A 24227-nucleotide genomic window follows, 5' to 3' on the forward strand; every position below is an offset into this window, starting at 1 on the left:
ATCTCTTGAATTCTTTTTACCTCAGTTAAAGATAGGAAGGGTCTTTATAATAATAACTCCGTAAGGGTTGGAATTATTCTTTTAAAGATCGTGTGTTATTTTGGTTTACCTACAGTCTGAAATAATCCAAATTTCTTTCTTAGATCATATTTTTCTTAACCTTAGTTATCTTTTTCCGTCCTTTACTGAAAAGCTCAGTAGAAGAAATTACCCAATTTGACCTACATAGTATCCAAATTAATAGTGCATATTTGTCCAGCAGTGTATGAACAGTTGGTTTATATCAATTGTATCTGTACTAGTAGTGCATAAACCTTGCAGTAATAGTAGAGTGCTTAAGTGCACACCCTTTGGAGTCAGGCTAAAATTTAAATCCTTACTTGAAAACTGAGCCATAGTTTCTCATCATTTGATGGGGTATGATGCCTACCCTACATCCTATAGGAAAAAAAATATATATTTCATTGTTTAAATAATTAAAACATCTTACCAAAATATATACAAAATAATAATATTTAAAAAATAGATCAGTGAGAAAATCTCAGAAAGGGGAAATAGCAAAAGAAAATTCAGCCGGATGAATACATAAAATGCATGCTCTGAGTTCTCATAAATTTGCTATAGGTAGGTAATAAATTTAACTGAGAGTTTTCTCGTAGCCAGTGCCAAGAGAAAAACAATGTCCATAAGATAAAAATAAACCAAATATTGAGATCTTATGAAATTCTTCCTATTGGTTTTCCTAAAGCAATCACTGAAATGTGATGAATAGTATCCTCGACAATATCCCTATGATGTTTATAGCAATATATTTTATAGGACTGTATTCTGTCACATCCTCCATTGTAGACTCAGAGCATAATGCAAAAGGGCTTCTTAGTGAAAAGCAGTTTAGTTGGCACTTGAAAAAATTTGTTTGACATATGCAGCATTCATCTGATCGAATTTAAATCCAGGGATTTATTTTAGATTACTTAAAACAGAGAAATTAGAGGGGTATTCTCTTATGTGCTAACTCTGAGCTACTGACTGTGGCTGCCTAATATGTTGTGTTGAACAGGATTCTGTTAGGTGCATCCAGACTTACAGAAGAGTAAAGTGGTTAAGAGATTCAATAATTGGGAAGTATTGCTTCATGTGGATGAAGGATATTGCTTTCAGATAGACCCCCATAAGTATTTTTTCTTTCTGAGTTGTAGAATATGTAAAGTGCTTCGTATTAATCTGTTTTTCTCATGAGAAATAAGTTCTGCGGGTCAAATATGAATTTTCCATATCCCTCTCTCTATAAGTAGTATTTCCTTCAGAAAAACAGCAAGACCACCCTAATTTTATCCTTCTATAGATACCTGACCCTTTCTGATTTTTAAAAAAGTTTGTTCTCTTCTACTACACTTAACCTGCTTCAGGACAGAATCTGAATCTGATTAATCCCTGGTCTCCCAAAGAACCAAGCAGAGTGCTTATGAAATTAAGCACCAAATTAATACTGTATTTATTTGTTGATGAAGTAATTTGAGCAATAGAAAGGTAGGGAGAGATTAACTTTCTTATAGCTCTCATGAATAATTGCTTGCTGTTCCCCAGCCTACCAGCTTTTCTCAAGTCTTCATGTGTTTGCAGGTACTGTTTTCTCTGTGACCTAGATCCCTTTCTCTTACTGGTACAATGTTAATTCAGACCTTTCCAGCATTTCTTCTTCTGAGAAACAGTACCTCTCAGGCAAGTTTGGCTGTCTCTACCTCATATTTACAGGTAACTCTTAGGCTCTTATATGCTAGCCTTTATTATATTTTTCTTTTTTCTTTTCACTGTAATCTTGAAATCATGGATGGTTTCTTATTTGGTTCTCCAGTGCCTACTGTACTATCAGTCAGAGAACAGGGAGCTCAATAAATGTATGAATAAGTGAGGGAGGATAGATAGTGAACAAAATGATTTCATAAAGTGAGATTTTAAGATAAGTAAAATATTTTTACATTTAGATGAAAATTTAACAAAAATAGCAAGAATGTTAAGAAGAAAAACCAATAAAATATCAATGATTTATTGTTCATCAGACACTATGATAAGTAATATACATAGTTTACCTCATTTAATACAGAAACCTTCTGAGATGCTGTATCTCTCTTTGTAGGGGAGAAAACTAATGCTCAGAAATGTAAAGTTATTTCCCTGGAATTGCATGACTGACAGAGGTGTAGCTAAATTTGAAGTGAGAATTTCCTGGCTCCAAAGGCCATCCTTTTAACCATTATATATACATATTACCTTATTATAGGTCAGTTTATGACATATGAGTAATAGATATATTGTTGAAAATATAGATATATAGATATTTAGTACAATAAGATAATAAAGGTTTTGTGATAGGAAAAATAGAAAAATTGTCTACTTGTTTTAAAATAAGCGATCCAAATAAATACTGTTTGGTTGCCATCATATGCAATACGAGTATTGTTTTATGATTAATATGAGTATGTGTATATTGAATAGGAGAAGAACAATATAATTTATACTACAAATTAATTGGTTGGCCCCAGACTTAATATGATATTTAAATTACTGTGTCATGAAAAAGGGTCAGTAAAATACAGATACGGTTCAGTTGTTTATATACCATTCCAAAGTAATGGAAATAAAAACTTAAAACTTTTAATTTTAATTTCTCCGATGAAATTTTACTACATTTATTTGTGTAATCTTTGAAAATTAATGTTTTATTTCCTTTTGAAAGAAAATAGTTTTTATTCTTGGCACAGTATGAAAATGTGCCATAGGGGCGCCTGGGTGGCACAGCGGTTAAGCGTCTGCCTTCGGCTCAGGGCGTGATCCCAGCGTTACAGGATCGAGCCCTACATCAGGCTCCTCCGCTATGAGCCTGCTTCTTCCTCTCCCATTCCCCTGCTTGTGTTCCCTTTCTCGCTGGCTGTCTCTATCTGTGTTAAATAAATAAATAAAATCTTTAAAAAAAAAAAAAAAAAAGAAAATGTGCCATGACTTCAATAGAAATCGTGGGTTTTAAAGTAATATCTCACTTTTTCTTTTTTTTTTAGATATCCAAATGGTTGATATACTTTTTCTTTTTAACTTTTTGAGGAAAGTTGACAAATATAATTGTATATATTTAAAGTGTCCAATGTGATGGTCTAATATATATATATGTATATACATATATATATACACACACATATGTATGTACACTGTAATTATTGAGATTAAGATAATTAATGCATCTGTCACCCCACATAATTATCATAGTTAACTTTTCTGTGTGGTAAAAATCCTGAAGATCTACTTTTATCAACTTTCAAGTATACCATACTGTATCAATAACTATAGTCATCATGGTGTACAAATGTTAGATCCTCAGAACTTATTCATATAACTGAAAATCTGTACCTTTCAGTTATATCACTTCATTTCCCATTCCCCCGGCCTCTGGCAACCACCTTTCTATTTCCTGTTTCTGTGAAATTGATTTTATTCCAACATTATTCAAAATAGCCAATATATCAAAACAACAAAAATGTCCTTCCATATGTGAATGGACAAAGAAAATATGACACACACGCACACACACACACAAACACACGTATATATAATATATATGTATATATTATATATACAAAGGAATATTATTCAGCTATAAAAGAGAACTAAATCTTTCTATTCGTGACAACATGCATGAATCTGGAAGGCATATGTTAACTTTTTTTTTTTTAATAGCAGTATAGTATAATGCCAAAAACACAGGTTTTGGTTTCAGACAGATCTGGTTTCATATATTAGCTTTTACTCTTCTGTAAAATTAAGAAAAGGCGTATCTATTTTGCAGAACTATTATGCAAATTAGGATAATATATAAGAGACAGCACAATATACGCATATCAACTTCACGTAATAATTCTGGCACATATATAATATCATTTCAGGAGTGCTAAAATGTGCCAGGCACTTTTATGGGTGTATTTATATGTGTCATTACCAATCCTTAGAACAACCCTACAACATAGGAACCTTAGATTGGGTTCCCCCCAAAATCATACCTTGAGAACAAGGACTTAGGTAAAGGTTGTATATTTAGATAGGGATCTGAAGAGAGAGATACTCAGGGTAATTCATGCTTTGCTGGGCATATAGTATTCTTTGTTTTTTAAAAAAAGATTTACTTATTTATTTTGAGAGAGAGAGAAAGAGGGTTGGAGAAGGGCAGAGAGAGAGAGGGAGAGAGAGAGTCCTCAAGTAGACTCCCTGCTGAGCACAGAGCCCAGTGTGGGGCTTGATCTCAGGACCCTGAGATCATGACCAGAGCCAAAATCAGGAGCCTGACGCTTAACTGACTGAGTCACCCAGGTGTCCCTGGGCATATAGTATTCTTGATCCTTCTGTAGGCTTGGAAAATTTAGGCTTGGTGTTTCTAAGATTGTTCTGCGTGTTAATGAAATGTGCCAAAATAATAAGAATATTTGGAGTTTTTAAGTAAACATTATTCTCCTTTGGCATCAGGAGTTAACTTTGCAGTTACGGGAAGAGCAATGTGTGGAGACAGTTGACCTGGCTCTGAGTCCTAACCTAACTTAATCTTGGGAATTATTTTGCATCTTTGAATCTCATTCTGTCCATCTAAAAATGGAGAAAATACTTTGAAGGCTTTTAAAAAATGACTAATTATAGTTAACATTTTTGAAATACTTAAACTGTGCCAGTCTTTGAACAAGGAGTTTAACTTGTATCATCTATAATATTTTCCTTTTTAGGACTCCCTAGAGTAGTTTAGGGCCCCATTTGTACAGACCCATAGCAATCTATATACTTTCTACTCTACTCTAAATACTTGTCTAAATGTTTGAGGTTTGTAAGTTCTGTAGGAGCTCTTTCTTGTTTACCACGATGCATCATGCTTAGTTCAGAGCCTGGTACATAATAGGTGCCCAATAAATGTATATGAAATAAATACAATTATCATAACAATTCTTCAGAGTAAGTATTACTAATGCTGATTTACAGATAAAGAAAATCAGGCTTAGAGAAGTTAAGCATATGTCAAGATTAAACTGTTTCTAAGAGGTAGAATCAAAATTTGAATCTGATCTGCCCATTAATGGCTAATAGTTAATGGTCAGGCACAGGCATTTTGTGAAGCCCACAACATACTTTTACATACTTTATTTCATTGAATCCTCACATCTATTGAGGTAGGTATTATTCTGTCTTATAGATGAAGTAGGAGTCTAGAGAGGTTAAGTAATTTGCTTATGGCTATACAGTTAAGTAATCAAGTATCAGAGCGTGTATTTGAGCCCAAGTTGGGTATGATTAAAATAATAATAATAATATTAAATATGAATATAGAATTTACTCTGTGTTATGCAAAGTTCTATGTGTTTGACATGAGTAATTATTATTATTTGACATGAATAATCATTAAATTCTCATAAAACCTATGAGGTAGATTCTATTATTATTTTCATTTAACATGTAAGGAAACAGACACAAAGAGGTTACATGATTTTACCAAGATCACACAGCTGGTAGGTTGTGAACCTGGGATTCAGACCCCATTGATCTGGCTCCAGAATCTGTGCTTGTAACCATTGCCCTGTGTTGAGTTGTAATTTTATATAAAAGCACTTATCTCAGTGTCAGGCACTTAGTAATACTTCCATAATTTTTAAATTTTGCATTTAGGTCTTTATAACTTCTGAGAAAAACAGGATTGTTGTAACTTAAAGTTAAAATATGATACTCAGTTTTCTAAATTGCAGAATGAAGTGATTGTAGCAGGAAAATGGATCAGACTGGTCATTGATCACTCCAAACCAAGAGCTTATGACCATTAACCTTTAAAGTAAGAAAGGGTCTCTTGCGGAAAATTATAATGTTGAGAGATATTTCCAAATATTTAAAAATGAAATAAAATCTTGTAGTATATGAGGCCTAGGTTTATAGCATCCCTAAGAAAAAATAAACAGTGAATTTTCTATTTGTAGAGTCTTCCCCTTCTTCATTCTTACAGAAATTAGGTAAATTGCTCTGTTTAAGGAAGAAGAGTTTTAAAGTTGTATGTAGTTATAATTATGGTAGAATAATTTATTTAGATTGTTTTGAGGGATGTGGTAGCATTTTACTTTTTCTTTTCTATAAACCTAGTAGTCAGCAGATATGTTTTACCCTGTGGGAGGAATACAACACACAGTTCCTGGCTTAAAGGAGTTTAGTAGGAGAGACTGACAGAGGCTGTGATTAAGTTGACCGCAGATTTTGTCATCTATGGCAAATGTTTTTGCCCGGAACAAATGCTGACCTGGAAGGGATGCTGGGACAACTGGCATACCCTGGGACTTGTCAGAGGCTAACCATGATGTGTACCTCTAGCTCTAATAGGGGTAAGTACATTGTAATAAGAAAACATAGTAAAAGCATGTTTTTTTCAGCAGGGTGTTGTGGGAAGGTGGTGTGGCAAGTTAGCGGACTTCTTAGATGAGGCTACAGTGAACTGAGTATTAAAGGATTAGTAAGAATTATCCTGGTAAATTTTTTTTTTAAAGATTTTATTTATTCATTTGACAGAGAGAGAGACAGCCAGTGAGAGAGGGAACACAAGCAGGGGGAGTGGGAGAGGAAGAAGCAGGCTCCCAGCGGAGGAGCCTGATGTGGGGCTCGATCCCAGAACGCCGGGATCACGCCCTGAGCCGAAGGCAGACGCTTAACGACTGAGCCACCCAAGCACCCCTATCCTGGTAAATTTTAGCATTTGGGAAAAACTCCCTGGTTCTTGTGATGTCATGCAGAAAGCCATGAATGCCAGAGAGAATAGTACTCTCAGGGAATGGCAAACTACAACTCTTAGAAATGGAGAGTATTCCTGAGGGTATGGGCTCACTAAAACTTTTTAATCAATTAATTTAATAAATAAACAAACAAATTTAATTTTTCTTTCTTTTTTTTTTTTTTAAAGATTTTATTTATTTATTTGACAGATAGAGACAGCCAGCGAGAGAGGGAACACAAGCAGGGGGAGTGGGAGAGGAAGAAGCAGGCTCCCAGCAGAGGAGCCTGATGTGGGGCTCGATCCCAGAACACAGGGATCACGCCCTGCGCCGAAGGCAGACGCTTAACGACTGAGCCACCCAGGCGCCCCTAATTAATTTATTTCTAATATATGGAATCTTTCATTCTTTTCTTCATTCTCAAAGAAATAAGTGTGCCTTTACCTTTACCCACCTTGAGCAAATATTGTAATGACACCATCCATGTGTCTATATTCCGAACCTGGTTTAAATGTGTCTCCCTGCTGGTTGGTCTCCTCCTCTCCACAACCTCACCCTGTATCATACTTCTGCCCTATGGACTCTCCTGACTTATGTGTATTGCTGCACTCTTTGCTTTGCTAATCCACAGTTTTGTCCCTGACCAGTGAATTTAGCCTCTTGTCCCTACTGGAATTTTTTCCATAGGATGATAGTAAGAAAAGATATTAGGCAAGGTACTCTGGTTTCCCTCTGCTTGTTATTAAATGAATAATTATAATAATATCTTGCAACCTTTTCAGCCCCACAACTTCAGCTCTAGATAAGGTCCTCAGTAGGTTTGCTGTATTTGTATGGTAGTTTTCCAACTAGTCTCTCAAATTTAGCCCCAACTGTCTCTGGTCCATCCTCCACTGTGTCACCAAAGCTAAAATGCAAATCATCTGATCATAGTACTTTATTGTTTAAAATCTGTCATGACTCCCTGTTATCTTCAGGATAAAATCCAAATGCTTTTACTTGATAAGGTCTTTAACATAAGATCTGATAAATATTTCCTTAATATTAATACTGTCATTTCATGCCAGCACGTGCCACCTTACAAAGCCATTATCTCTTTTAGAGAAAAAAATGAGAAAATTTTGGAGACAACAGCATGGTTATATAACATAAAGTGTTTCACTGTGTCTAGAAATTCTGTTGAAGAGATACTGGCAGCTATGAAACTGTAGGTGAATACTTTAATTCTGTTATTTGTTTCTGACTCATAATTGAAACAAAGCTGAACTTCTGTTATTGTATGGTTTTCATTTGTTTTTTAAATTCCTGATCTCTTTACTGAATTATTTCTACATATATATGGTTATATATCTACATGTATATTTTTCTCTTTCTTATTTTGTCTGCCTTCTCTTTGAGGAGGAAGTAAAACATTTCATTCCCAAATGACTTTCCTCTAAGAATGATGACATTTGCTGTAGTAACATTACTGAAACTAAGGGCCTCGGAAACAATAGCTGAGGAAGTATGAACTATGTTTAATAAAATCTTATTTGCACATCTTTTCAACTGCTCTTTTTAAATTATCTGAGACAATGTTTTGAAGGGGACTTCCAGTACACATAAAACACCCTGCTATGCTTTAGTAGTAAAATAACTTCAAAAAATGGGATACATATCACTTGATTAAATATGGTTGATTGAGTTCGTTTATAGCCCTCCTCTTTTCAATAAAGATTTAAGCTACTACTTGAATGATTATGCATATGTATTGGTTTAAAATCTGAGACATAAATACTTTTTCAAGTGATAGCCAAATGATACATTTTCAATTAGAATGTTTAAAAATTTTCTATTGTTATTGATTTCATTTGCAAACAAAAATTTTAAAATTACTTTAGTTAGCAAAACTAGAATGTTGTCTGTGTTTTTACGCTTTGTTCTCCATAAAATAATTGTGCTTCGATAATATGCTGCAGTATTGAAAAATCCATACAAATTGTGGGTTGCATACAGCTTTCAGATAGACTAGCCTTTTGAAGGTATGAGGATATTTTGTGTAGGCCACCTTTTACAGTTTGTTTCATTTCTCATCCTTTGCCCATTCTTCTTATTGCAGGGGCCAACCCCCTAAAAATTGCGCTTCCTGGGCTCCCTTGTTATCTGGATTCTGGCCAGGCTCAGCTAATAAGAAATTCTAGCAGGAGATTGAAGTGCAGGTACAAAGGAGAAGTCTGGGTATTTCTCCCTTTTTTTTTTTTTTTTTTTTTTTTTTTTGTTTTGGGGAGCATCTCCAGCAGTGGCTGTATTTCCTTCATGGTTTTGCCGGACAGCCCCTTCCTTGTGATCCCAACTTTGTTGGATTGCCTTGACTCCCAGGATATCACCACCTCCTGCCTTTGCCCCTTCATCTGTGGGTACAGTAGAGACTTCCTGGTATTGTTAATCTCTGTGTTGCTCCACTTTCACCTTTTTAACCTTTCAGCTCTCCCAAAATTTCTGCAACCTATTTCCTTTTTTAAAAATATAAATTAAATTAGCCAACTTATATACATCATTAGTTTCGGATGTAGTGTTCAATAATTTATCAGTTTCCCATAACACCCAGTTCTCCTCACATCACATGACCTTCTTAATGCCCATCACCCAAGTACCCCATTCCCCAACTCATCTCCCCTCCAGCAACCCTCAGTTTGTTTCCTATAGTTAAGAGTCTCTCATGGTTTTTCTCCCTCTCTGCTGACTTCCCATTCTGCTTTCCCTCCCTTCCCCTATAGTCCTCTGCCCTGTTTCTTATATTTCTCATATGAGTGAAACCATATGATAATTATCTTTCCCTGATTGACTTATTTCACTCAGCCTATTACCCTCCAGTTCCATCCACATCAATGTAAATGGTAAGTATTCATCCTTTCTGATGGCTGAGTAATACTCCATCGTATATACCACATCTTCTTTATCTATTCATCTGTCGATGAACATCGTGGCTCTTTCTACAGTTTGGCTACTGTGGAAATTGCTGCTATGAACATTGGGGTGCAGGTGTCCCTTCGGATCACTACATTTGTATCTTTGGGTAAATACCTAGTAGTGCAACTTCTGAGTTGTAGGGTAGCTCTATTTTTAACTTCTTGAGAAACCTCCATACTGTTTTCCAGAGTAGCTGCACCAGCTTTCATTCCCACCAACGGTGTAAGAGGGTTCCCCTTTCTCCGCATCCTCGCCAACATTCATTGTTACCTGTCTTGCTAATTTTAGCCATTCTGACTGGTGTGTGGTGGTATCTCATTGTGGTTTTGATTTGTGTTTTCCTGATGCCTAGTGATATGGAGCATTTTTTCATGTGTCTGTTGGACATTTGGATGTCTTCTTTGGAGAAATGTCTGTTCATGTCTTCTACCCATGTATTGACTGGAATTTTTGTTTTTGGGGTGTTGACTTTGATCAGTTCTTTATAGATTTTGGTTATTAGCCCTTTATTCAATATATTGTTTGCAAACATCTTCTCCCATTCCATAGGTTGCCTTTTAATTTTGTTGACTGTCTCCTTTGATGTGCAGAAGCTTTTTATCTTGATGAAGTCCCAGTAGTTCATTTTTGCTTTTGTTCCCCTTGCCTTTGGAGATGTGTTCAGCAAGAAATTGCTGCGGCCGAGGTTGAAGAGGTTGCTGCCTCTGTTCTCCTCTAGGATTTTGATGGATTCCTGTCTCGCATTTAGGTCTTTCATCCATTTTGAGTTTGTCTTTGTGTTTGGTGTAAGAAAATGGTCCAGGTTCATTCTTCTACATGTGGCTGTCCAATATTTCCAGCACCATTTATTGAAAAGACTGTCATTTTTCCATTGGATATTCTTTCCTGCTTTGTCGAAGATTATTGGCCATAGAGTTGAGAGTCCATTTCTGGATTCTCTATTGTGTTACATTGATCCATGTGTCTGTTTTTGTGCCAGTACCATACTGTCTTGATGATTACTGCTTTGCAATATAGCTTGAAGTCTGGCATTGTGATGCCACCAGCTTTGGGTTTCTTTTTCAACATTACTTTGGCTATTGGGGTCTTTTCTGGTTCCATACAAATTTTAGGATTCTTTGTTCCAGCTCTGTGAAAAATGTTGATGATGTTTTGATAGGGATTGCACTGAATGTGTAGGTTGCCTAAGGAATTGATCTCATTTACAATTGTACCCAAAACCATAAGATACTTAGTAATAAACCTAACTGTGAAGAGGTAAAGGATCTGTACTCCAAAAACTACAGAACACTAATGAAAGAAATTGAGGAAGACACAAAGAAATGGAAAAACATTCCATGCTCATGGATTGGAAGAATAACTACTGTTAAAATGTCTGTACTACCCAGAGCAACAGGTTTCTTGTAATACATTTCTTTTATTGGGTTACCTGGCATGGGCTCTTATACTGAATCATCCCTGATTAATTCAGGCTTTAGTGTTGAAGGCAAGAAATTTTGCTCTGTGATTCCTTGAAGTTCCTGTAAATGGTTCGGCTGTATTTTCAACTCACCATCTATTGCTTTTCATAGCCTAGGGCCATAGTAGTTGCCAAGATTTGCTGAACCCTAGGGGAGGCTCTTTAATGGTCCTAGTTAACACTGGTGGCTTAAAGTGTTGTCCATGTAGTAATTTCCTGAGCTAGGTCATGCTTTGTTATTTTATGCCATCTTGGTAAGTGAGTTGTGCTCATGACCAGATTTTTACATTTAAAAATAGAGCTTATGCATGTGGACTGAAGGGCTGCCCAGATTTCTTGGCGGGGGAGTGGGGGTCTGGTTTACACGAAAATTCAAAAACAAACCATAATTATGTAGAAATGTTATGATGTTTTTGACAAAATATTTTTGGCCCCCTCCTGAGTTTCTATTCCATGGCCTAGGCTGGAGTCCTTAGACATTGCTTGGTTTTGAAAATGTACTCATGTGTGGAGCTCCTGGGTGGCTCAGTCTGTTGCCTTCGGCTCAATTCATGATCCCAGGATCCTGGGATCGAGCCCTATATTAGGCTTCCAGCAGGGAGCCTGCTTTCTCTCCCTTTGCCTCTCCCCCTGCTTGTTCTGTCTCTCTCTCTCTGTCAAATAAATAAATAAATCTTAAAAAAAAAAAAAAGAAAATGTACCCTTGTGATTTCCCTTTACTCCCTGGGATTGCACTTTATTTTGGGAAATTATTGTTTATTTTAAAATCCTTTTTCTTTCAGACAAGCCTGAGCTTTTTGAATAAGTAAACATACCCCTTTCCTCTTTTATTGCCTGCTATGGAATATAAGAGGCAGGAAGCATTGTAGTCAGAGAGATAGTTCTATAGAACAGAAGACATTAAACCTTAGCTTTGCCATTCACTAATGCTATACTTTTTTTAATATGGAAATTAAATATGTATTTATTTATTTAATTTTATTTTTTAATAATATTTTTTTATTATGTTAGTCACTGTACAGTACATCCCTAGTTACTGATGTGAAGTTCCATGATTCATTACTTGCATATAACACTCAGTGCACCATGCAATATGTGCCCTCCTTAATACCCATCACCGGCCTATCCCAGTCCCCCACCCGCCTCCCCTCTGAAGCCCTCAGTTTGTTTCCCAGAGTCCATAGTCTCTCATGGTTCTTCTGTTTACCCCCCCCCCTTCATTCTTCCCTTCCTTCTCCTACCGATCTTCCTATTTCTTATGTTCCATAAATGAGTGAAACCATATGATAATTGTCTTTCTCTGCTTGACTTATTTTGCTTAGCATTATCTCCTCCAGTGCCGTCCATGTTGCAGCAAATGTTGAGAAATCGCTCTTTCTGATGGCTGAGTAATATTCCATTGTATATATGGATCACATCTTCTTCTTTTTTTTTTTTTTTAAAGATTTTATTTATTTATTTGACAGAGATAGAGACAGCCAGCGAGAGAGGGAACACAGCAGGGGAGTGGGAGAGGAAGAAGCAGGCTCCTAGTGGAGGAGCCCAATGTGGGGCTCGATCCCATAATGCCAGGATCACGCCCTGAGCCGAAGGCAGATGCTTAACCGCTGTGCCACCCAGGTGCCCCTGGACCACATCTTCTTAATCCAGTCATCTGTTGAAGGGCATCTCAGCTCCTTCCACAATTTAGCTATTGTGAACAATGCTGCTATGAACATTGGGGTGCATATGGCCCTTCTCTTCACTACATCTGTATCTTTGGGGTAAATACCCAGTAGTGCAATTGCTGGATCATAGGGTAGCTCAATTTTTAACCTTTTAAGGGACCTCCACACTGTTTTCCAAAGTGGCTGTACCAACTTGGATTCCCACCAACAGTGTAAGAGGGATCCCCTTTCTCCACATCCTCTCCAACATTTGTTGTTTCCTGCCTTGTCCATTTTTGCCATTCTAATTGGCGTAAGATGGTATCTCAATGTGGTTTTGAATTTCCCTGATGGCTAATGATTTTGAACATTTTTTCATGTGTCTGTTAGCTATTTATATGTCTTCTTTGGAAAAGTGTTCATATCTTCTGCCCATTTTTTGATTTGTTTATTTGTTTCTTGTATATTGAGTTTGAGAAGTTCTTTGTAGATCTTGGATACCAGTCTTTTATCTATAGTGTCATTTGCAAATATCTTCTTCCATTCTGTGGGCTGCCTCTTAGTTTTTTTGACTGTTTACTTTTATAGAACCCCTCTTAATATCTCATGTAGGGCTGGTTTGGTGGTTACAAATTTGGTCAGTTTCTGCTGATCCTGGAAGGTCCTTATCTTTCCATCAATTCTGAATGACAGCCTTGCTGGATAAAGGATCCTTAGCTACATGTTCTTCTTGGATAGAGCTTTGAAAATACGCTGCCAAACCTTCCTAGCCTGCTAGGTCTCTGTAGGTCTGACGTTATTCTGATATTTTTCCCTCTGTATGTAAGTATTTTCTTCCCCCCGGGCCGCTTTCAATACTGTATCTTTGGATCTAATATTTATGAATTGCACTATGACGTGACGTGGTGTAGGTCTGTTGTCATTGACCTTGGGAGGGGTCCTCTCTGCCTCTTGGACACGAATGCTTGTTTCCTTTGCCTGATTAGGGAAGTTCTCAGCTACAATTTGTTCAAATATCTCTTCTAGACCTCTCTCTTTCTCCACCACGTCGGGGATGCCGATGATTCTGACATTGGAACGTTTCACTGAGTCAGTAATATCCCATAATCTACATTTTTGAGATTGAATTTTTTTGAGCCAAATTTCTGTTTTAACTTTCTCTTCTACCATCCCATCCTCCAATTCACTAATTCCTTCTTCTGCCTCATTTTCCCATCATAGCATCTAATTTAGACTGCATTTGATTCATAGCATTTTAAATTTCTGCCAGATTTGCTCTTATTTCCGCCCTTAGAGATTCTATATTCTCGTTAATATTTTCGTTAATATTTTTTTCAAGTCTGCACATTATCTTGACCATTGTTACTCTGAATTCCATTTCTGATGATTTGGTTATATCCATATCCATCAGTTCTGTGGCAGAGGCCACAGACTCATTATCTTTTCTTTGCTGGGGGGGATTTCTCCTTCTCGTCATTCTGATGAGGAGAGGTTGCAGTGTTGCCCAGAGCCCAAATTATTGACCAGGACCCAGGCAGTGTGCACTTGTTTTATAGGGACCTTAGGTATGTGGGCTTCTTGATTTTTTAGCCTGCCTTCTGGGGGATGGGCCTGCTATGCTGATATTCAGGCAACCCTGTTTGGGTAGAGTCGACCAATCCCCTGCGAGGGTGGATGGGGATGGGCACGATGTGAGTTGGTATTTCCGGGCTTTTGTTCCCTGGTGGCTTTCCCTGGCAGTTTTCTGTGCTGAGAGTCAGAGCAGCAGTGACCGTTTCCTAGCCTCTGTCTCAGAACAGAAAGATCGCAGTCTGCTCTCCACTGAGCTTTCTTGACCACTTTAACTCTGTTTCTGTCGGTACTGCTACAAACCCTGCAGTGTCCCGGGTTGTGTGCCCCACAGCAGCTCTCCCAGCCCTCACTTCCAGGGCCTGCATGTTTCTGTCCTTTGTGCTTCTAACACCGCCAGCTGCCCCTGGTTCCTCTGCACGCTCCCGAGCTCCCTGTTTCAGTGTGGTTCGTGTGGGCTCTGGAGTGCCCATTTTCAGTCTGGTCGCGCGTGCACTCCTGAGCTCTTGGTTTCAGTGTAGTTCGAGGGTGCGCTCCGGAGCTCCGTTTTTCATTTTGTGCGTGCACTCTGAGCTCCCGGATTTAGTCCGATTCCAGTGAGCGCTTCAGAGCTCCGGGTTTTCAGTCTGGTTGCGCGTGCGTTCCTGTGCTTATTGTCTCAGTCCGGGTGCCTGTCCACAAGTCCATCCCCCTGCCCAGTGCAAGTGGCTACAGCTTCCGGGCGCCCGAGCACATCGGCTCCCTCCCTCTTCCATTTATCTTCCGATATCTGTGCGTGGATTCACGGCTCCCTGGTTTGTACCTCGATACTCAGTGCCTCAATACTCAGTGCTGGAGATGTTCGTTTGCAGAGATCCAGATGTATCTTCCTGCATCTCAGGCTGATTCCGTGGGTGTTCAGGATGGTCTGGTAGATATCCAGTTCTACTCAGGGGACCAGCTGAAAAAGGGTTCCCCTACTCCTCCTCCATCTTTTCTCCTTCTGTGCACTAATGTTGTACTTTGAGCAGAGCCTCAGTACATCTTTAAAACAGGCATGATAATATTTATCTTACAGGGTTGTTGTATGGATTGGAATTGCCAAAAGCCTAGCAGATAGTGGTCAGTACTGAAGGGTGAAGGAATACCAGAAAGGGAAGTGTGTCATTTTTGTGTATATAGATGGTGTGGGATGGTGTGCAGTGAGGGTGGGAGACCATTGAGGAAGACATTTTAGAGGAGGTAATGTAGGAATTGCACTTGAATACACTGCCTGGAATGTTCTTTCAGAAAGCACGGTTTTTTCTCTCATTTCAGTTTTTTACTCAAATGTCTCTCTGACCCTGTGTAAAATTTCATATCCTAATCCCCCATGTGCATTATTTTTTCTTCTTAGCGCTTACCACTAGCTATTATAGTATTAATTTTACTTATTTATTTATTATTTATTTTTTATTGCCTGTCTCCTTCATTAGAATATAAACTCTATGAAGGTAGGATTTTTCTTTCATTCCTTGGTGTCTAGAACAATGCCTGGCTCATGATAGGTGCTTAATAAATATTTGTTGAAAGAATTAGTGTGAGATTGAGTAGAAATTCACCAGATGAAATTAGTTATAGGTGGATTTATTGTATTTTCATGGGTACTGACCTCAAAGTATAAAATGCAAAGTTGAGGAATTTAGCAAGACTGTAATGATTTATAGAAAACAAACACTTATCCAGCAATCTATCTTTTTTTTTTTTTTTAAGACTCTTCCTGAGAACTTGGGTATGGTGTTGGGAAACTTTTGAATAGTCAATATAGTTGTTGTAAAATACATGCAGTAAATTTCATGCACCGTACTTCTCAGAGGAATTACTTAGCATTTATTTCTTCTTATTTAGACAGTTTTAACTGTCTAAATAATTTTTATCGTAGGAAATTTGCAGGTTGGATGGAGCCTGAGGAGAAAGGAATGCTCTTTGGTGAGAAATCAAAGTTGACAAGCTGACAGAAGGGAGGAGGCAGAAAATATAAAAGTAAACAATAAAATTTAAGCATATAACCTTTAATAGATCTGTTCTTTATCATCAAGATAAGATTAAGTTACATGCAAGATGATTTTAGAACGACTTCCAGTAAAAATAGAAATGTCTCTATACACCTATTACATTTTTATCCTTTCAGTCTGGTTTGTATCCTCACTGTTCCAGCAAGATAGCTCTCTGAAAGGTTGCCAGAGACAGTAGTCATGTAATTTGGTGGTCTTGTCTTAGCTCTTGATTCCTCTGTAGCATTTGACATTTCTAATGATCACACTTATTTTTTGACATGCTTTTCCCCTGGCAGCATTGACTCTATTGTCCTTATTCACCTCTCTCTCTGACTGACCAGTCTATTTTTCATCCATATGTGACCCTTAAGGCATTCTCCAAGGTTCAGATCTCCTTTTTTAAAATAATTTTTATAAATCTTGAATATGGCATCCAATAATTCATCATCCATCCATTGAAAATTATTATTATGCTTATTAAATATTCTGAATCCTTTAATTGGTTTGTATATGCCTTCCTCATTCAAGCCACCAACATCTGTCAGAACTACCATTCCTCTTGTTTCGTTCCATTCATGCTCTCCACTCCCATTGTCCATTATTAGCATAGCATCTACAGTGATCCTTTAAAACTCAAATCTGAGCATATTCCTGTCCTATTTAAAATATTCCATTGTCTTTCCATCAGAATTGAAATAAAATCTAGACTCCTTACCCTGAGTGCAAAGTTGTACATATTCTGGACCTTGACTACTTTTCTGACTACCTTATGCTATTTCCATTCTTCCTAATAATGCTTTAGCCACGGTGACTTACTGCCTGTTCATAGACCAGGCCAGATTTGTTTCTGCTTTAGGCTGTTTGGTCCAGACATTTCTTCATCCTGAAATACTGATCCTCCTCCCCCCTACCAACATCTTTGCATCTTGGCATTCAGATCTCACCTTACCTACTGCTTCCTCAGAGAGGCCTACTCTGACTAGCCAGTCTAAAGTAGCCACCCAGTCACTCTGTCATATCATCCTGTTTTTATTCTCTGCTTATTCATTTACTTGTTTATTAACTGCCTCCACTGCAGTAAGAATAGTTACTTTGTCTATTTGCTCTATCTCCAGAGCCTGACATATAGTAGGTTTTCAATAACTATTTGTCAAAGGATGAATGAATTATGTGGCAGATACTGGGGGTACAGAGATAATAGTAGTAATTCTACGTGGTTATTAGACTTTCCTAGGCCATAGGCATTTTTGAGAATCTGATGAAAACTATGTATGCTCTTCCAATAAAATGCACTTATGTACATATAGTAAAAATTTGTCTAAAAATTAGAGTGCTCTATTTCTTGAGTACTTACTCTTTGTTAGCCGCTTTACAAGTTTCCCTGCAGTCTTAGAAGCTTTGGAATACATTTATTAAGTCATAATCTTTATATGATTATTGCACATAAGTAGTGTAGTGGTATAGTGCTTCTCAAAACTATGTGTGCTCAAGAAATTTTTTTTTTCAGTTTCCAGTATCATGGCTCTATGTATGGTCCTGCTATGAAGCTCATGCCACATGCAATTCACTTAATGAATTTATCAGCATCCAAGCTGGTTTATACTCTGTAAACTAGATAGGACACCAGTCATGAGTTTGGATGTCAAATAGCTATTAAAAATCACACTGTACTTGTTTTATGGGCAATCTATACTAAGCAGTTTGTAGGCCAGCAAACCAAATTTTGAGGAGCACTGCCTTGGAAAGTGTCTTCAATCTTGAACTCTTTTCAAAGGTCTGATCCCATATTTTAATCTACCTGATTATGTCTCTAGAGAGTTGTTTCACTGATATTTTAAACTGGTCCTTCTCCAAACCAAATTTACCATGTTTAACTTCAAAGCAGAAGAGCTCCTTTGACTTCTCTTAGCCATCCCAATCAATCACTCATTAAATCCTATTATTCTACTTAAGATTTTCTTAACTTTTTTTTTCATTATCACTTTGCTAAAGAGCCTTTTTAGACATTTTATTTTTCTAATCCTCCCCCCACCTCTACAAAATTTAAATTCTATAGATACAGTATATATCTGTTTATGGACTGTGGGCTTTCAAAGGGCCACAAATCATTTTAATATCTAAAATTTCCTTGGTTCCCTAGATACCACTCTTGTTGTGAATGCATGCCTTACCTGTATGATCCTTCTTCTTATGCATGCATTTTCATTTTTATCCTGTTACCAATATTAAATCATTATTTTCTCTTTGATAATGATATTCTCCTTGGGAGTATTTTTTCACATTTTTATTGAAAACAAATCATCCTCAAGGCCTGCCTTTGAAGTTACTTTTTCTATGCAGTTTTTTATGATCCTCCAGCCTTGTATGACATTTCCCTATTCTAATTTCCAGTTACAACTTTTGTGCTATTTCTTTTATGGAACAAAGATTTTTATTGTTGTCTGCAAACATAGGCTCCTTGAAGGCAGGAAGAGTGGTTTCTTTTCTTTTCTTTTCTTTTTTTAAAATATTTTATTTATTTATTTGACAGAGAGCAAGAGCACATGCAGGGGGATCAGTAGAAGGAAAGGGAGAAGCAGGCTCCCCGCCAAGCAGGGATCCCAATGCGGGGCTGGATCCCAGGACCCTGGGATCATGACCTGAGCCGAAGGCAGACACTTAACCAACTGAGCCACCCAGGTGCCTTGGAACAGTGATTTCTTTCCTTGTCTTATAATAGCTAGCTTTTAATAGGCACTTAAGACATCCATGAATGAATGAATAAATGGCAATTCCTTAAAAATAAAAGAATAGGTATAAAATGTTTGGTAGGTTTCTACTCAACTAAAAATCTTCATTTTCTTTTGGATGAATGAGACATTTTTCTATACCCTTCTGTTCTCCTACCTCTGTCCTTATCTCTACAGGGGTAGAGTTAGTATAGATGAGGTAATGGAAACCTAATATGGTTCTTTACTTTATCATTAACTCACATTGATATCGGTTATCCTAAAGGAGTCAAGGATAGATTTATTAACCTGATTCAGTGCCTTGTCTTAGTCTTCAGTTGTCACTCTATTCATAATTTATACATCAGTCACAGAACATTTGTATTTTAAGTGTCCCTTAAATATAGCAGAACATTCTTCCTTAAAACAAATGTGTTGGAAGAAATAGCTCATAGGGCATATTTCATTGTAACATTTAGAAGCAAATGCTCATATCCATATGTACTGGTTAATTTCTTCCCAATATGTTTTGTGTTTTTTAAAAAAAATTTTTCCTGTATGTTAAACTTAAATTACAAAAGGTTTTATCTTTTATCAATTTTCATAATTATTTTTGAAGAGTGTGCCAACAAAAGAAAGAAATGGCTTTTTTACTTACAAATTTACAGAAAGAGATGTTGAAATAGTTTAAAAATGTATATAAATGTTGGCTTACTTTTTAATATTTTAATGGTTAAAGGTATTTTATGGGAAATCATGTAGCTAGTGGAGTCTTAGGTTTGGAAACAGACAGATCTGGTTGTGAGTTCTGGTTTTACTATTTACTACCTGGGTGACCTTGTTTGAGTTACCTATTGTACTAAGAGTTCTCCAGAGAAACAGAAAGTATCTATCTGCCTGTCTATCTGTCTGTCTATCTATCTGTCCATCTATCTTTATGTAATAAAGAGATTTATTTTAAGGAATTGGCTTATGAAATTATGGAGGCTGGCAAGTCCAAAATCCGCAGGGTGGAATGGCAGGCTGGAGACCCAAGGGAGAACTTGTACTGCAGTTTAAGTTTGTTGTCAGGTAGAAAATCTAGAGAACTGATGTTGCAGTTCCTCTTGCTTTGGGTAGATCAGTCTTTTGTTCTATTCAGGCTTTGACCTGATTGGATGAAGCCCACTCACATTATGAAGGGCAATCTGCTATACACAAAATCTACTGCTTTAAATGTTAACTTCATCATAAAACGCCCTCACAGAAGTATCTAGAATAATGTTTGATCACATTATCTAAGCACTATGGCCCAGAAATGTTGATATATAAAATTAACCATCTTACTTAGCCTTTCTGAAATTGTTTTTTCATTTTAAAATATGTAGAATAATAAACTGTCTCATAGAATGGTTGTGAAGATCACTTAAGGTAATGTATCAAATGCCTTACACATGGTAGACGCTCCATAAATGTCAATAATATTAACTCTCCTCTCTTCCTCCTTTTCCTTCTCCCCACCTCCCTCTTCCTCCTTCTTTCCCTGTTTTCATTAAAGAGAAATAAGACCCATGATTGTTTAGCATGTGATGCAGAATATTCATGTAAGCTTCAAAAATAAGGTCTTAAGAGGACCTAGGGATTATAGTGATTATAAAACATTTTGTAAAACAACATTTTGAAAAACAAAAGAAAATGACAGTTCTTTATCAATGAAGAAGGTAGAGTCATTTACAATCATTCATTCATTTACTCAATGTTTTAAGAACAGTGTATTGAGTGCCCACTATATCCTGTCTGAGCCTCAGTGGGAAGCTATAAAAGTTTGGGTGGCATATCAGAGTAGTCACTTACTAGAAGAGCAAATAAGAGAGGCCACATTTGTAAAAAAATCTCTGGAATAGCATGGAATCAAAATTAATAGGAGCAGACCAAAAAAATTGCATTAGCTTGTTAAGAATAGATAGAATAATAATAATAAAAAAAGAATAGATAAGAATCTTCAAGGGATATTCATTATCTATGAAAAGAAGGCCAAGCATTTTAACATAGAATTTAAAGCTTTCCATGGCTTGATAAAGTGCAGGGAAGATGGCAGAGAAGGAGGATCCTGAGCTGTCTTGTTCCATGGATACACTGAGGCAACAACTACATGTGTTGCAACTAGTGCTGAAAATATCCCAAGACTGGCAGAGCAGATCTTCCACAGCTAGGTGTAAAGAGAAGGCCATATTGAAAAGGATAGCAGGGACAGAGATGTTGTTGCGATCCAAATCCCTGGTGCAACTAACTACAAACAGGAAGGACATCACAAGCGTGTAGGAACAAGGGGATCATAGCCCACACTGGGCATACCTGGCCCTGAGGACCTGCACTGGAAAGATGATCTACCTTAAGTTGTAACTTTGAAAATCAGTGAGACTTAACCCCAGGATCTTAAAAATCAATTGGGCTTAACTCTAGAAGAGCTAGAGGATTATAGGAAACCAAGACTCTGCCCTTAAGGAGCCAGAATGCTAAATGACTTGAACTGAGACACAGCACAGAAGCAGCAGTTTGAAAAGTGCCTGGGGTATATGTGAAGGAGATTTACTGATTAATTTAAGATATATGCTGGAGGGGCAGGGGTCTGTTAGAGATTTTTCTGGAACAAAAGTGCTGGTGGGCATTATTTTTCTTGCACTATGCTAGCCTGGATAGCCTTACACTTACGGGAGCCAGTTCTAACATACTCCATATACTTTGATAGCACCATGTACCTCACATCAGTGTTTTCCTTTGGACCTGCCCTACCCAGCCTTCCAGTTTTGCCTTTGTACATGCCCTCCAAGGTGACTTCTGCCCTGCCACAGTTGGCAGGCAACTTGGCCGGAATTGGTGCCCTTCCAAAGTAACTCCTGTTTTGGAGAGTGGGGAAAATAACCCCACAGAAGAGCTTGCCCATAATTCTGGCAGCTGGGCCTCTTAGCTCTCTATGTAGGGAGCAAGACCCTCCCTCCAGTGTGCCCATAGTTGTCTCAGTGACTAATTTCAGAAAAGTCAGTCTGACTGCTGGCCCCACTCACCAGAGGGCCCACAGCAATTGTGGCTTAACTAAAACAGGAGGGAACACACAGTGCATACAGGGGATACCCCTATAGAACCTTGTCTGGTGACCAGGTGTCATTGTGCTATAGGACACCACAGGACTTCTTTTACATAATGTGATTTCTTTGAAAACCAGGAGATGTATCTGACCTACCTAATACATAGAAATAAACATGGAGAATTAAACAAAATGAGGAGACAAAAAAATATGTCCCAAATGAAAGAATAAGACAGAAGGACAAAAAAGAGCTAATCCAAGTAGAAATAAGAAAAATGGTGATAAAAAGTTCAACGTAATGATCATAAAGCTACTTGCCAGACTTGAGAGAAGAGTGGAAAAACTCAGAACTTCAACTTAAGGATAGAAAAAACATACAGGCAGAGTGCAAGAATACCATAACTGAAATGAAAAATACACTAGAGGGAATCAACAGCATTTTGAAGGATGCAGAAGAACAGATTAGTGATCAGGAAGGTAGGGTAATGGAAAAAATTCAAGTTCAACATCAAAAAGAAAAATAATAAAATATGAGAATAAGTTAAGGGACATCTGCAACATTATCAAGCGTAATAACATTCACATTATAGGGATCCCAGAAGTGGAAGAGAGAGAGGAGGAGGCAGAAAACTTATTTGAAGAAATAATAGCTGAAAACTTTTCTAATCTGGCTAAGGAAACAGACATCTGGGACTAGGACACACAGAAAACCCCAAACAAGATGAACCCAAGGAGGTCCACACCAAGACACATAATAATTAAAATGGCATAAATTAAAGATAAAGAATCTTAAAAGCAGCAATAGGAAAGCAAACAGTTATGTATCAAGGAAACCCTATAGCGTATGAGATGATTTTTCAGCAGAAACTTTGCAGGTCAGATGGGAGTGGTGTGATATGTTCAAAGTGCTGAAAGGAAAAAACCTGCAATCCAGAATACAGTACCCTGCAAGATTATCATTCAGAATTGAAGGAGAGATAAAATGTTTACCAGCAAAAGCTAAAGGAGCTTATCACCACTAAACTAGCCTCACAAGAAATGTTAAAGGTAATCCTTTAAGTGGAAAGAAAAGACCATAACTAGAAGTAAGAAAATTATTGAAGAAAAAATTTCACTGATAAAAGCAAACATATAGTAATGATAGTGGATTAATCAGTTATAAAGCCATATGGAGGTTAAAACACAAAATCATAAAACACAAAAACATAAAATCAATTATATCTACCAACAGTAGTCAAGGGATACATAAAATAAAAGGATGTAAATATGACATTACATACATAAAATGTGAACAGGAGTTAAAGATTTAGTGCTTTTAAACTGTTTAAACTTAAGTGACCATCAACTTAATATAGACTGCTATACACATAGGATGTTATGTATGAACCCCATGGTAAGCACAAATCAAAAACCCATAATAGATATATAAACAAAAAAGATAAAGGAACCCAAGCATAACACTAAAGAAAGCCATCAAACTACAAGGGAAGAGAGCAAGAGAGGAAGAAAGGAACAAAGAAGAACTACAAAAATAATCAGAAAACAAGACAACAAGATAACGCTTGCAGTATCTATGTAACTATCAATATTTACTTAAAAATTTTTTTCAATAATTACTTTAAATGTAAATAGGCTAAATGCCCCCAATCAAAAGACACAGGGTGATGAAATGGATGAAAAAATAAGAGCCATATATATGCTGCCTTCAGGAGACTCAATTTAGACCTACAGACACACACAGATGGAATGTTAATGGATGAAAAAAGATATTTCATGCAAATGGAAGCATGGGGTGGGGGGGAAAGCCAGGTGGCAATACTTATATCAGACAAAGTGGACTTTATTTCTTTATTTATAAAGATTTTATTTATTTCTTTGAGAGAGAGAGAGAGATTGAGAGCACAAGCCAAGGGAAGGGCAGAGGGAGAGGGAGAAGCAGACTGCTTGCTGAGCAGGGAGCCTGATGCAGGGGTCTGTCTCAGGATCCTGGAATTGTGACCTGAGCTGAAGGAAGACGCTTAACTGACTGAGCCACCCAGGCACC

At 37.2% G+C, this 24227-nt stretch overlaps 1 protein-coding gene across 1 annotated transcript in view; it reads left to right on the plus strand.

Annotated features, from left to right (window-relative positions):
* Nucleotides 1-24227, plus strand: part of AGBL4 (AGBL carboxypeptidase 4) — a 1288259-nt gene that overhangs the window by 15124 nt on the left and 1248908 nt on the right. The gene's annotated exons all lie outside the window — the stretch shown is intronic.

The sequence above is a fragment of the Ursus maritimus genome, unplaced genomic scaffold (genome assembly GCF_017311325.1).
Source record: "Ursus maritimus isolate PB19 unplaced genomic scaffold, ASM1731132v1 scaffold_12, whole genome shotgun sequence".
In the NCBI taxonomy this organism is placed as follows: Eukaryota; Metazoa; Chordata; class Mammalia; order Carnivora; family Ursidae; genus Ursus; species Ursus maritimus.